The sequence below is a fragment of the Mastomys coucha genome, unplaced genomic scaffold (genome assembly GCF_008632895.1).
Source record: "Mastomys coucha isolate ucsf_1 unplaced genomic scaffold, UCSF_Mcou_1 pScaffold20, whole genome shotgun sequence".
NCBI lineage: Eukaryota > Metazoa > Chordata > Mammalia > Rodentia > Muridae > Mastomys > Mastomys coucha.
The window spans coordinates 95,235,262-95,250,454 of NW_022196903.1; the positions used below are offsets into that span (position 1 = coordinate 95,235,262).

Genomic DNA, 15,193 nt, shown 5'->3' on the forward strand with positions numbered 1-15,193 from the left:
CCAATTTCCTTCTATCATTTGATTTCTTTCTATCATTTGTTTCTGCTTTCATATATTTCTTTAAGGGATTCTTTGTTTCCTTTTAAAGGACAGCTATTATATTCGTAGTGGCTAGTTTAAGGTCTTTTTTTTTTTTTTTTTTTTTTTTTTTTTTTTTTTTGCTTTAGCTATGTTGGAGTTCTCAGGACATACTGTGGTAGAGTTGCTGGGCTCTAGTGAAGGTATATTGTGTTGGCTGTTACTATGTTTTTACACAGGCTTCTAGTTTGGGGATAATTATAATTCTAGGTGCTGATATTTGGTCTTTTCTTTGTTCAGTGAATGTTTCAGTATTTGGTTTCTGCTTTCTTTCTGGTTCTTAGGAAGGTGTGGTGGCTGTGTGGTTGCCTGGTACTGAGCTCTTTTGTGATCCTGATAGGTATGACTGTGAGGGGTTCTGGGTAAAATTTGTTTTGAGGTATTGGGAGCTGACATTTACGAAGGGGGATGGGCTAGGAGGATAAGGGCTCAGGGATTCATACTGGATGGAGAAATCAGGCTGTTCCATCAGGAACTTCTTAATCTCCTGGAAATGGAGGCAGAGTGTGGAGAGAGGTAACAACAGATATTCTACTACAGTATTAGGGATAAGACTAGGGGATTAGGAGGAGAGGAGGGAGAGTGAAGATATGAAGTTTGTCTATCTGCTTTGCTGGCCTACTCGCTTCCCTGTCAGGGTCAGATGGTGGGTTCCCTGCTAGAGTTAAGGTCTACACAAACAGGATGAGTGGGAGGAAGGTAAGAAGAGAAGATCTGTGTGATACCTGGAGATGGGAGCTGAGAGAAGGGGAGGGACACAGGCCATGGTTTGCTACAGAGATGAGGATGAGACAGAGGACTGGATTTGGAGGAGAAGAAGGAGAGGGGAAAGCCTCCAGTTATCTTAGCTGCTTCCCTGGTCAGAGTGATCTGTGGGTTCCCAGGGATTCCCTGATGGAGTTGGGGGCTGGGGTAATGGTATTGGGCAGAGAGAAAGTTTTGGAGGAAAAGATCTCTGTAATCCACTGGAGATTGGAAGAAAGGGAGGTCACAACAGCTGGGTATGGGACGAAGCTGAGGGTGAGACTAGGCTTTTGAATTTGGAGGCGAATTGGAGATCTGCAATTATCTTACCAGCTTCCATGGATGGACTCACTGGTGGGCTCCAAGTATTATGGTGGATAGTTTTATATCAACTGGAAACTAACTAAAATAATTTGAGAGGAGAGAACCTAATTGAGAAAATTCTTCAATAAGACTGCGCTGTGGGCAAGTTTGTAGAACATTTTCTTAATTAATGATTGATAGGAGAGAGAGCTCAGCCCATTGTGGGTGGTATTATCTCTGAGTTGATAGCCCAGGGTTCTATAAGAAAGAAGGCTGAGAAACTGGAAACAGCCTAGATGTCCCTCAATTGAAGAATGGAAAAAGGAAATGTGGTACATTTATACAATAGAGTATTGCTCAGTTATGAACCATGATGACATCATGAAATTTGCAGGCAAATGAAGGGATCTAAAAAAGATCATCCTGGTTGAGGTAACCTAGATCCAGAAAGATAAGCATAGCACGTACACACTTATAAGTGGATATTAGTCATAAAGTAAAGGATAACTATGGTATAACCCACAGACCCAAAGAAGCTAAGTAACAAAGAGGGCCCAAGGGTCAGGAGTGGGATGCTTGAATCTCATGGAGAAGGAGAAATAAAATAGATATGAAGTGTGATGGACAGAGGAAGGGGGCTAAGTTGGGGAAGAGTGAGAATGGGAACAGAAGGGATCAGGTGGAGAGAGGACAGAGGGAGAGAATACTGGGTGAGACAACTTGAATTGATGTGGGGGATGGGCATCTCTGGAACAAGCTAGAAACCTAGGACAATGGAAACTCCCAGGAATAGATGAGGGTGACCCTATTTAAGACTCCTAGCAATGAGGAATATGGAGCCTGAGCCAGTCATCCACTGTAACCAGGCAAGACTTCCTGGAGAAGTTGAGAGATTGGAACACCAACCAGCCACAAAACCTTCTACCCACAGTTTGTCCTACCTACAAGGTGTGCTGGGGTAAAGATGAAACAGAAATTGAGGGAATGGCTAACCCAAAACTGGTCTAGCTTGAGACCCATGCCATGACCTGGAACCCATCCCTGGCACTGCTATAGACTGGACTGTAACATAACAGTCATTAGATAGGCTTCATCCAGCAACTGATGGAAACAGATGCAGACAACCACAGCCAAACATTAGGTAGAGCTTGAGGAATACTGCAGAAGAAGGTGAAGAGAGATTGAGAGAGAGAGAGAGAGAGAGAGAGAGAAAGAGAGAGAGAGAGAGAGAGAGAGAGAAAGAGAGAGAGAGAGACTGGGAGTAGACAGCAGAAGCTTTGATCAGGATGTAAAATAAATTAAAAAAAACTTAATAAGAGAGAAAGGAAGAAAGAATGAAAAAAAGAAAGCAGACTAAGCAACGATAATGAGAGAGCCAGTAAGCAGCACCCCTCAGTAACCTCTGCATCAGCTCTGCCTCCAGGTTCCTGCTCTGAGTTCCTGTCCTGACTTCCTTCAGTGGTGAACAGTGATGTGAAAGTAGAAGCAAATAAACGCTTTCCTCCCTGAGTTGCTTTTGGCCATGGTGTTTTATCACAGCAATAGACATCAGGGAATCTGTAATTTTTATTTTCTGAAGTCTTCTTTGACTTATTTCATGTGGGCAGTGAGCCCAAAAACTGACAGAGTGAAAAATGTGGAAATGGGAAGGAACAATTCCGATGCTAACATGTGAGGCTGCCACTCTGGGGATTGGGGGCTTGATTCCTCCAGGCCATTTGAGACATGTGTGTCATGCTTCTAAATCATGTATTCCGAAGGTGGGGACTGGAGAGTTTATCCAGTTCAGCTTCTTTTTAAGAGTGTGCTGCTTTGGGCATGTTAAGTCCTTCATACATTTGGGCTTGCTGTGGGTTCTGTAGGCTACAAAAGTGCCAGAGACATGAGTGGAGTGCGGGATACAGACATGAGGTCAGTGTCACCTGTCTGCATTAGGGTGGATAGAGCTGTCCTCTATAGCTATGCCTAGAATAGGAAACAGACCTGGCAGATGGAACAGTGCACAAAATGTCATTTGTTAGGATAGGGATACTCTTGTAAGCCTCACTCAGGGAGAGTTTGGAATACACCAATCTATTTTCCTGCTTGATGAGTACACCTAGATCCTGCCAAGAGGTGCTTCACCGCACCGAAAGCCTCTCTAAAGAAACACAAAGTAAACCCATTGTGGCTCCTGTGATATACAGCTTCAAAGCAATCTCTTCAGCTATTCAATTACACTCAGATGGGTGTTCCTAGACAAAATACTTCAAGCCTCACAGGTTGTGTGGCATACAGTATGAGGCTGATTCTGTCTCTCAAATTATACCCTTTACTGCAGACTAAGTGAGGCGAAATGGTTGTTATTGGGTGGGATTTAGGACTATGTGGGTTGCTTGCAATTTCTCATGACAGGGAGCAAAGAAAATGATTACTATAGCAATGCATGCAACTGACAACACTGTAAGGGATGAAGGGGGCTGCTATGAGAACATTGAGAATGAGGTCAGCAAGCCAGTACAGTCATTGGGCTGCCATTCCCTTCTTCCAGATCTGTTGATAAAGGCATTATGCAGCAATGACAAGGGAACCAAGAGATCAGGCACTCTGAGGATGAGTATTTGGGTTGGTTTTTTTTTTTTTCAGCCAACTATTGCAGCTGACCTATGAGCCAAGGGTCAAGTATATTAACTGGGGAAAAATAATAGGCAGGAGAGAGTGAAACAGGAGTGAACACTGGTCAACATGACCAACTCAAGAAGCTGTAGAGGCTGAAAAATTGATAAGTATGATAGGTTGCTGAGGAACCTAGGGTGTCAGAGGAGTTGAAATCCAAAGGAGCCTCAGAATCAGGGAAAGTGATGGTGTGACTCTGTCTGAAGCTAAAGACCTGAGAGCTTGGGATGGGATGATCTAGCTCAAAATGCCAGAGAACCTGGCTGTCAGTGACAAGAGATGAGAGATGTCCTGGCTCTGGGAGACAGTGAATTACTTTTCACTTGTTTTTATCTTCTGTACCACATACAAGGGTTATTATCATCGTCCCTGACAGGATCTACAATCATCCTGAAATAAGCTTTTTTGCATGCTTATGAAGGTGTTTCTGCATTCTAATTGAAGCAGAAAGACTCACCCTGACTGTGAATGGTATCATCTCGTGGGCTGCGGCCATGGATTGAATGAAAAAGGAGAACGTGAGCATAGTAAGAGCAGAGCAGAGCATTCATTCATCTCTCTGTTTCCATGCCTTCTACATCTCAAGAGACTGCACCCTAAAACTGTGAGCCAAAATAAACCCTTCTTTCTTGAAGACGCATTTCTCAAGTATTATGTCACAGAAACTAGAAAAGTGTCTCACCATTGATTGGAATGTACTCTCATACAGTGTGAGAGTGGACCCTCTCAGTCTACTGATCTAAGCATTAAACTCTTAGAAACACTCTGTGATGGTTTGTTTATGCTTGACCCATCGAGGGGCACTATTTGGAGGTGTGGCTTTGTTGGAATAGATGTGTCACTGTGAGCTTTAAGACTCTCATCTTAGCTGCCTGGAAGTCAGTCTTCCCTTAGCAGTCTTCAGATGAAGATATAGAATTCTCAGCTCCATCTGCACCATGCCTACCTGGATACTCCCATGTTCTTGCCTTGATGATTATGGACTGAACCTTTGAACTTGTAAGCCAGCCCCAGTTAAATATTGCCCTTATAAGAGTTGCCTTGCTTATGGTGTCTGTTCACAGCAATAAAACCCTAAGGCAGTGCCTAAGACATAACCAGAAACAATGCCTTATCAGCTATATTGGTATCAAAGTGACACCTGAATGCCACTATTTATAGCTATTTGGTTAATGAAGAGAGAGGGGGAGAACATAATGTGTTATGATTTATGGCCACTTCTTACGTTCTGTTCTAACCTTTTCACAGCATGTTATGACATGCTCTTGGGACCATTTGGCTGTCCTGCAGGAAGACGCTACAGGACAATGACTGACTCCAGAGGAACAGGAGTCACAGACAAAGGCTTCCTCCTTCCAACAGTCCCAGTGAACTCTTCTAGCACCCACCAACTCAACAGCATCTCCTTCTTCCTGACCTTCTCCAGTTTCTGTGTTTATCTCTCTACATAATTTACCCCATTAAGATAGTTTAAACTAAGCTTTTTTTTTCTTCAAAACTCTGCTTCCAGAGAAGTCCTACATTCATTGCTATTAGAGAAAATTCAGAAAATCATTTTTGTGCTGTTAGGATTTGAGTCTGAAATGCCCATTGTCTTAGTCAGGGTTTCTATTCCTACACAAACATCATGACCAAGAAGCAAGTTGGGGAGGAAAGGGTTTATTCAGCTTACTTCCACATGGCTGTTGATCACCAGAGGAAGTCAGGACTAGAACTCAAGCAGGTCAGGAAGCAGGAGCTGATGAAGAGGCCATGGAGGGATGTTCCTTGCTGGCTTGCTTCCCCTGGTTTGCTCAGCCTGCTCTCTTATAGAACCCAAGACTTCCAGATCAGGGATGGCACCACCCACAAGGGGCCCTACCCACTTGATCACTAGTTGAGAAAATACCCCACAGCTGGATCTCATGGAGGCACTTCCCTAACTGAAACTCCCTTCTCTGTGATAACTCCAGCCTGTGTCAAGTTGGCACACAAAACCAGCCAGTACACCCATCAAGGCTTAACTTTAGAATATTTGTTTCCTGGCTGGCAATATCATTAAGGGAAGCTGAGAGACTGTGGGAGGTAAGGTCTGGTTGCAGAAATAGTTAAGGGCAGACATTTGAAGGCAACGCCTGGCCTATGGTTTTAGATCTATACTTTGCTTTCTGGTCCAATGTAATGGGAGCAACCCATGTCACATATCCCTTCTGCCATGAATTTCTCTATGTCTTCTAAGAGATTGACTAAAACCCTCTGAATGTATTAGCACAAGTCAGTTCTTCCTATGCTGAGTTGATTCTGCCAGACATTGAAATCACAGTAATGTGATAGAATCTACACCGTACAGGCAATTAACATTTTCTCAGTTTGAAGTAGTACACCTCAGTCCCGTTCTAACTAGATTATAATTTCTGTGGAGAATTGGAGAACTGCTACTCAAAAATTCTGATATTTGGTAGAGCATGCACAAAAAGTTATCTATGTTTTAGTTATTAAGAATGATGTTGGAAGAATGATTCAGGCCAGAGGGAGTCCATGCACAGATGGATACTGAGAAAGTTGCTGCTTTAAAAACAACCTCATAAAGTTTTTACTGTTTCTATGTGAATCATTCTACTACCACTGGCAATTCACTCTGCACTGAGAACTCTCTACTTTCCTTTAGCATCTTCTCTTCATGGTTTGAGCTTTGTTCAAGATTCATTAAAAATATTTCACTAAAGCTGCATAATGAAAAATGTGTCATTTTCAAATAATAGTACTGACTATTTATTGATGCATAATGAGTCATCTCAAACACAGAGATTCAGAACAACAGGAGCAGCTTCATGGATCCACAAGGAAGGCAGGATATAGTGGGGCCACTCTTGTGTCTTCCACTGACCTTCAGCAGGGGAGGTTCAAGGCTAGGATAGATAAGCCATCTATAGGTCAGAATGTATAGATTTTTCTTCTGACTGTCAGCTGGGCCTTAAGGAATCACTGCTGGAGGAAACACCTGTATATGGCTTCTAGGTGCAAAAACGTCAAATTACCAGAGAAAGTAGGGAGTGAGAAGAGGGAAGAGGGAAGAGGGGAGAGGTAGGAGCTAAACTGAAGCTAACTTGTTTTCTCTAAATACAGACAAATAAACCTCAATTTCTGTTTCATTCTGTTTATTAGCCAACAAGACTAGGTCAATCAAGAGCAGGGAATTTTTGTGGGACGTACATTAAGTAACGCATGGCATTTTAATACTACCATACTATGCTCAGGACTGCCCTTGTCCTCATCCAGCTATGATAACATTTGTTATGTGAATGATAGGAGATCTGGTCTACTTTCTAGAGCATCTCTGGCCAACAGAACTTGCTACGATGATACAAATGTTCTCTATTCTGTCCACCACACAGGTGGTTATTAAGCACTTGCAGTATGGTTGACGCTAAATGTGAATGTAATTTTCAGTCAGTCCAAGTTTAAGTAGGTACATATGTACAGGCATTACTCTGTTGGGCAGTTCAGTCCCTGGACAAGTACAAGGACAGAGTTTGTGTTAATCATATTTGCTGCTGTTGGAAGAAACCCAAGCAAACAGCTTACAGGAGAAGAGCGGGTCTAGGTCTATGATTTCTGAGGCTTTAATTCATGACCTGTTGGTTCCATTGCTATGGACAGAAGTGAGCTTGAAACATTATGGAAGAATATGGTAAAAGAAAGTTGCTCAACTCATGGCAGCCGGGAAGTAGGGCAGAGGTCAGGGAAGAGGCTAGAGATGAGATATATCTTTCAAAGCCATCTTAGTAACTCACTCCTCCAACCAGGCTTCTCTATCCAAAGTTCCTATTATCACTCAACAAACAGCCCATTCAGTTATGAATCCATTATCCAGTTAAACCATTGATTAGGTCAGCATGCTCATGATCCAGTCCTTTCACACAAGCACATCTTCCTGAGAACACTGCTGTGAGGACCAAATCTTTAACAGAAGATCTATTCAAGAGGATGCCCTATCACTTTGTACCACAACAAAGCACAAATTCCAGCAGTGATGTAAGCAGGTTCCATTGCTACCTACTAAGCATTGGGCCACCCTTCTGGCACAACATTTCAATTACAAACAACATGCTTCCTGTTTGTATGCAGCCTGGCTATGTTCAGAAGACTCAAATCGGATGACTTGGATTAGGATGTCCCATTAGAGGAGATGTTTCCTAACATGTGGATGTGGAAAAGCAGGATAATCACTTGGGAGAAGTATCAGGATGGCTCCTCAGGTGGGCAAGATGCTGGAACTGTTTAGACCTGCAGGCCATTGCTAAATACCCTATCTCTTCACACATAGGCCCTAGCCAACTTCTTTTGGCCTAAAGCATCAGGCATCTTCAAGGCTGGCTCCCAGAGGATGAGAACTCCTGGAATTCCTGTGTGTGACTGTTTCCATACCTGCTCTCTCTGACTTTTCCTTTACTCTGATCCTTTTTGGTCCTGGGATTGAAAGTTTTGAGTTGTAGGGTTACAAGGTTGAAAACTCTTTGGCCATCTCATCAAAATAATGAACAATAACCTCCAAAAGATTTCTAGATCTGACTTACTATGTTTAAGTGTCTTTCCTAGACATGACAGCAGGGATTAATCTCTCTCCTTGGAATGTTATCATAGAGCAAGCCTGATTTAATAGGGCAGCTAACATTTATGGAGACTTTATTATGTGCCAGATGCCATGCTATTATTTTGATGAATAGAATTTCATTTGATCCTTTTATAACCTGATACAGATATTTTAAAACATATTTTATCGAGGTGTGAGGGATATTATTTTTATCTCCACCTTGCAAGGAAACTAAGGCTCAGGGGTAAACCTGCTTGCTCAAAGTATAGTATCTATGAAATGGCTGACTGGAGTTCTGAAGCTAGTCTGGGCGAGCTGCACAGTCCACATTCAGCATGACTAATGAGTGCTTATGTACCATTCAATATTCTAAGTTTTTTTTTCCCCTTTGTGCTAGATATGTACCCATAGCCTTGTGTACAAGAAGCAAGGGTTTCACTACTGAGCTGAATTGTCAGTTATCATGTGACATTATCCTAAATTATTTGGCACACTCTGTTTCCCAAAACAGACTGGTTCCTTGCTGGCAAGATTTAGCAGAGTTCAAAAGGCACATTAAGAGATCAGCTTTGGGTCATACCGGAGTGATAATGCTTGTCAGATCTGCAGACAGGCTGGTATGCCAAGTATCGAGTCACCATGTGGTGCTGGTACAATTAGAACATGTGCCAGGTAGCTGGGAAAGATTCAGAGGTAAATGAGAAGCTCCTTTGAAAGTAGCAGACTTTTGAGCCACGTTAATTCCTGCCAACATACCCTACCTGGGAAGGAATGTTCCAGGAGGTGTACATGTTTCAACTGTGTGAGCTCATTGGAAAGCCTTGAGGAGCCGCATCCAAATGCCAACACAAGCCTTCCTGGGTGGGTAAGCAAATTCCAATACTCAAGAAATCCAAGTGAATGACTTTGACTATCTATAAGAAAGGAGGGCATCTCTAGGAGGCTACACAGTAGAAAGATAAAGAACTTAGTGAGATTTTTTTGACTGAAATATAATGTAGGAAAGAGGTTGACTGTTTAAACCTTGAGTTCAGAAACTGGATTTGGATTCTGACTCTCTTATTCATGAGCCAGTGCCCCTGGACAGAGGCCTCAATTTCTTTCTGTTCTAATCTTCGTTAGAAGAGTAGAAACCATAAAAACCTGTTTTACAGACTCCTCATAAGTATTGCGTGAAATTCTTCATATAGAATGCTTATTGCAGTGCTTGAAGCATAGTACATTCACTAAATGGCATCTGCTCTCCTTATTAAAAGAAAACAGTATGGAGTATAAAAATCTATTGGCAATTGGTGACAGTGTGAGTCTAGACAGCTTATTTTAACTTTCTGTGCCCTAGTTTCTTCATCTACTGAATTGAGTTAAAAGTTATTCCTCATTTCTCATACCTATTAGGAAGGCTACCACCAACAAACAAGTAAACAACAACAACAACAACAGAAACAACAACAATAAAAACAAACCATGATCAGTGCCAGCAAGGATGTAGAAAAAACAAACCCCAGTGAATTGGTATTTGACAGGTAAAATAGTGCAACCTTTATGAGGAACGCTGTGTTGGTGCCTCAAAAACTGACCCATATTTGGGAAGCTGGCTCGGTGGATAAGGACATTTGTGCAAACATGAAGATCTAAGTTAAAATCCCTTGATCCCTATATAAAGCTAGGCATAGCTCTGTGTGTATGTATGTGCAACTCCTGTATAGGGGTAGGGGAGGGGTGAGCAAGGGTAGAGACAATTTTGATCACCTGAGCAGCCATCCTAGCCAAAATGAGGAGCTTTGTTTCAGTGAGAGACCTTGTCTCAAGGTAATAATGGGGCGAGTGAAAGACGAAGGCCTTGTTGTGGTCTTTGCATGTGAACCAATGGGAGAGTACATTCATATACTCACCCCGCTCCCATCCACCCCAATGACTCAATTGTATAATCCAGGAATTCCATCTCTGGCTATACACAAGATAAAACTGAAGCTAAGGACTAGAGATATTTTCAAGTATGTTCATTGTAACAATATTCATAGACGCCAACAGGTGTAAGCAATGTAAGTGCCCAATGACAGATGGATAGCTAAGCAACATGTGTAGGCATACAATGGAATATTACCCAGTTTTTAAAAGCAAGGAATTTTGACACATGGCTCAACCAAGGCAAGGAAGGTGAATCTGAGTGCTAACTTTATATTTAACTCTTGGTTGACATGGTGCGAGTGAAGCACGGCCAAAGGGCAAATGTTGTATTCTTACTCTCATATAATGTATTGAGAGGAACTGTATTTACAAACAAGGAGAGCAGAATGATGGTTGCCAAGGACCAAGGGAGGAGGTCCAGAGAGCTGTATACTTGGTGCATAGCTTTAGTGTTGCAAGTTGAAATCTCTTCAAGGTGGAAGGTGGAATTGTGTCATGACAACATGGATGTACCGAATGCCACGGAAGAGGACAATTGAAAGTGATTAAGACAGAGGCTGAAGAAACGGCTCAGCAGTTAAGAGTGTACACTGCTTTTGCAGAGGATATGAGTTCCATTCCCAGCACCCACACCTGGCAGCTTACAACCCCCTGCGACTCCAGCTGCAGGGAATCTGACTAGCTCTTTTACTCTCCAAAGACATGTGTACTCATGTGGACAATGCTAGACATAGACATATATACATATAAACATAATCAGAACTGAAATAAATCTTGAAAAATGGCTAAAGTGGCAAATTCAACGCCATTTTCTGTTTGTTCTTTTCACAGAGTTGATCTGCATGGAACTTTTAGGGTGTTCCCAGGCAATTAATAAAGAGCTTTGCTGTGACAGCAATGAGGACGATGCTGGTTACCGGTGTCATTATTTATTAACAGCTTTGCTGATGCACTAGCCCTGTGTATGATCTTACCAATTCATATTTATTCACAGTTGCCTGTGGCAGGATAATAATCAGCCAAGTGCTAAATAGAAGATTAGCACCCAGTCTGAACTCTTTCACCATGTTGATTTTCAATGTATGAGAGAAATGAATATTAATCACTCTCAGCTTCTTCCTGTCTTGATCACCAGCCTTATGACATTCAAATCAAGGGCAGAGCTAAAGAGCAAATTGAGCATTTATTTACTTATTTATTTATTTATTTATAAATAACACATTAAAATAACAAGTATCTTACTGTAGATAGCATTTAGAAAAGACTTAGAAAGATAAAATAGTCTTAAGTTTTGGCAAAAACTTATGAAACTCTGCAACCTACCAGGTTGTAACAAATTGTTCACGTTAAAAGTAACAATGATGATTTTCAAGTAAGATGCTAAGCTAGTGGGCTTGTCAGCTTCTGAGACATTGCATATTTCCACTGATAATAATTGCTGACACTGGACAGAAAGAGGAAACTAACTGATAAGCTAATTCATCTTTGCACATTTCAAAAACTGAGTCTTATCTTTGGGATTCCTAGATTTAATGTCACTGTGACCAAAGCTTTAGAATTTAAAGTGAGCACTTCTAATTCATGCTGACTAAGAGATGATGGCATTGAAGAAGGGCATAGAGTCAAAATCAAGCTCTCAGACCACCTGGGTCCACATCCTGCTTCAACATTTATTCTCCATGTGATCTTGTGTAGCTCCTTCTTAGAAACCATTTCCTTCCCACAAACTAAACATAAGCACAGAACCTAGCTCCTAGTTTTGCTCTTAGAGAACAGGTAGACTGATAGATGGTAGCTAGATGGTAACTGGAACATAACCTAGACCAGTGTTCTCCTAGTGTTCATCCTAATGCTGTGACCCTTTAATATAGTTCCTCATATTGTGGTGACCACCTGAACCATAAAATTACTTCATTGCTGCTTTGTAACTGTAATTTTGCTACTGTTGTGAATTATAATGTAAATATCTGACATGTAGAATGCAACTCCCAAAGGGGTTATGACAGGTTGAAAACTGCTGACCTACACTATTGGGTAATATGACACGATAAACTAGGTAATACTCAAGAAATTCAAAGAAGCCCTGATCATGCTTGCCTGTCATCACAAGGCTCCCAATCTTCCCTGACAACCCTGGACATGCCAAGGGGCATTGTATCTGTGATCCTGTCAGTTATAATAGCTCTGCTTGTTTTTTTATCTGCTCCAGTGCACTGGGGGGCTACCTGGGGTGGGTTCTTGTTCAACTTATTCAGTAATTTGGAACATGTGGAGTTCAAACAATATTTGCTCAATAAGCCAACGGCTGAATTGGACTCTACCCACATTAATAGTGAAGATGTGCTTTAACATGGCAATCACATTCTTTGCATTCACTATATTGTGAATTGGTGTAACTTCCTTTGACATACCGGATTTTTTTCCCCCCAAGGAGTCAATTGTCCTTTATATTGCCTGTACTTCCTGGATTCATCAGCTTTAATGCATAACTATCCCAGGCTATTAGAAATATAATTCTCTGACTGACTGGAAAGAATACATGTAAGTACTAGAGTTGCATCACTGTGAATTCAGAGATATACAACTCTTTATATCCCATTTGATCCTTTTGTATGAATTCCAGCCAATTAATTCATCAATTTATTCATACTTATGTCATCTTTGGGCATCTACAGTCAAGCGAGGAACCAAGCTCTATCGGCTTAGAAAACAGGTGAGGCTTCTCACTTGGAATGGTGCATAATCTTGAGAGTGAAAAGCAAATGTCCAAGTGACCTGCCACACACTGGCCCTGGAGTGCCCTTTGATGTTGTGTTGGGTGCATGTATGTCTGTTTTGAATGGTACATTGCATAAAGAGGTGGTGTACTCACAGGAAGCCATCTCTGCACTGAGACAATGATCAAGACAAGAGAGTCTGATCAAGCCAGTCATTATGTCTAAAAACAGTCAACTATAGCACACACCACGGTCACTTGAGTTGGCTTTAGTTTCCTTATTCAGATTCCTTCTACAGGCATGATATTTAGAATAATATATGTTTGGATAGTAGAGAATCAGTGAACACCTGTAGTTGAAGAGGTTTGAGTTCCATACATTCATGTATTTAAATGTTTGGCCATAGAGAGTAGCATTATGAGGAAATGTGGCCTTATTGGAGGAAGTGTGGCTTTGTTGTAGGAAGTACATCACTGTGAGGGTGGGCCTTGAGGTCTCCTATGCTCAGAATCCACCCAATGGGAAATCTAGTGTACTCATAGCTACCTTTGGATCAAGAAATAGAACTCTTGGCTCTGCTAGCACCATGTTGGCCTGTAGGCTGCCTTGCTTCCCACTATGATGATAATGGACTATACCTTTGAAACTGCAAGCCAGCTCCAATGAAATATTTTCCTTCATAAGAGTTGCATTGATCATGTTGTCTCTTCACAGCAATGAAACCCTAAAACATAAGCATTCCTCTACTCAGTTGATACAAAGAGTGCTACAAACATGCTTATGACAAATCTGAGATAGAGAAACTTATAAAGAAGAAATGTTTACTCTGGCCATAGTTCAGGAAGTTTAAAACCCAGAGCTGGTTGGTCCCATTGCTCTTGCATCTTTGGTGAAACTGTCTATCATGACAGTAGTATGTGACCGAGGAAACTACTCACTGCATAGTGACTAGGAAACAAAAAAGAGAGAGCCTGAAGTGGGACCTGTCACCATAGAACAGAACTACAGACTGCAGGTCCAACTCATGGGCTTTTGGGAGACACTTGACCAAATCACAGCTGTCCTTGTACTAGATGCAGCCGATTCAAATTTTAAAATAAACACCTTAGGTTAGAATAACTTCAGATTTACCAAAAAGTTGCAAAGATGATAGGGCTGAGGACCTCTGATCCATTTTCACTAAAGTTAAGGTCTTGCAGCTACTGTGTCACATCAGTCAAGTCTAATATTAGATAACCAAAAGTTATCATTAAACTTTAGATTCCATTTGGATTTTCCTGCTATTACTAGAAATGACTCTTTTCACTCATGAAATAAATATTTCATTTAGTGTTATTGATTTTTAAGATGAAGACTTATAAACTAGAAATAAATTCTTTAAAGCAAAGAAGATAAGGAAGAGGGAGAAGAGCAGGAAAGAAAGAAAGGAAGAAAGAAAGAAAGAAGGAAAGAAAGAAAGGAAGAGAGAAAGAAAAAGAAGAGGGGAGAAGAGAAGAGAGAAAGGAGGAAAGATAACAGCACACAAGATGATTACTTTTGGAATGGCTTTGTTCCAGTATGAATGTATATTTTAAAAATCTATTAAAATATAGCATCTAAGTTAAAACTAGCTGAATGCTCATGACTGTTTATTCATTTCAAAACAGGTCACAACAGTTTGCACAGAGTCACAGATGCAGGAGAGTTATTTAGAAGGAAAGTATCAACTTTTAGGTATTAAAGAACATATCAAATATAAATAGAACATTCTAGCATAGAGCACCTAGATTGCTTACTCAAGTACACATTCAAAAGTCAAGACATACCATACAGTTTTTCAGTAATAAGTATGTACTTGACAAACAAAGTTCTCTAAACTGCTGAGCAAAACTTTTCTCCTGCAAACTTTCAAACACTGGGCAGAGCTAGGGCTGCTTGTAAAAACATTTCACACCTAGCAGTCCAAGATTTTCTCTGCTAAAATTAGCCAGTCATTTATTTTTACAGGCAAATTATAGCTCTCTAAAAGAGAAATGTTGATTAGCCCCAGATTTCTGTATCCTGCGTCTCTACTGAACCGTTTTCTTTGTAGGCACACCATATCTCTGTTCCTCAGGTCCCATCTCTCTCCTTCCCTCTGTCCCTCCCTCCCTCCCTTTATCTTTCCCTCTCCTATACCTTCCTTCTTTCCCCTCTCTCCCTCCTTCCCTCCCTCCCTCCCACCTCCCTCCCTTTC

General features: G+C 41.3%; 1 long non-coding RNA gene across 1 annotated transcript; it reads left to right on the forward strand.

Moving 5' to 3' along the window:
* Positions 1 to 7,781: 7,781 nt before the first annotated feature.
* On the forward strand, positions 7,782 to 11,165 carry LOC116098275. The gene is made up of 2 exons (XR_004121772.1): positions 7,782 to 8,018; positions 11,093 to 11,165. It is a non-coding gene; the product is annotated as an uncharacterized LOC116098275 (long non-coding RNA).
* The last annotated feature ends 4,028 nt before the right edge of the window (positions 11,166 to 15,193 follow it).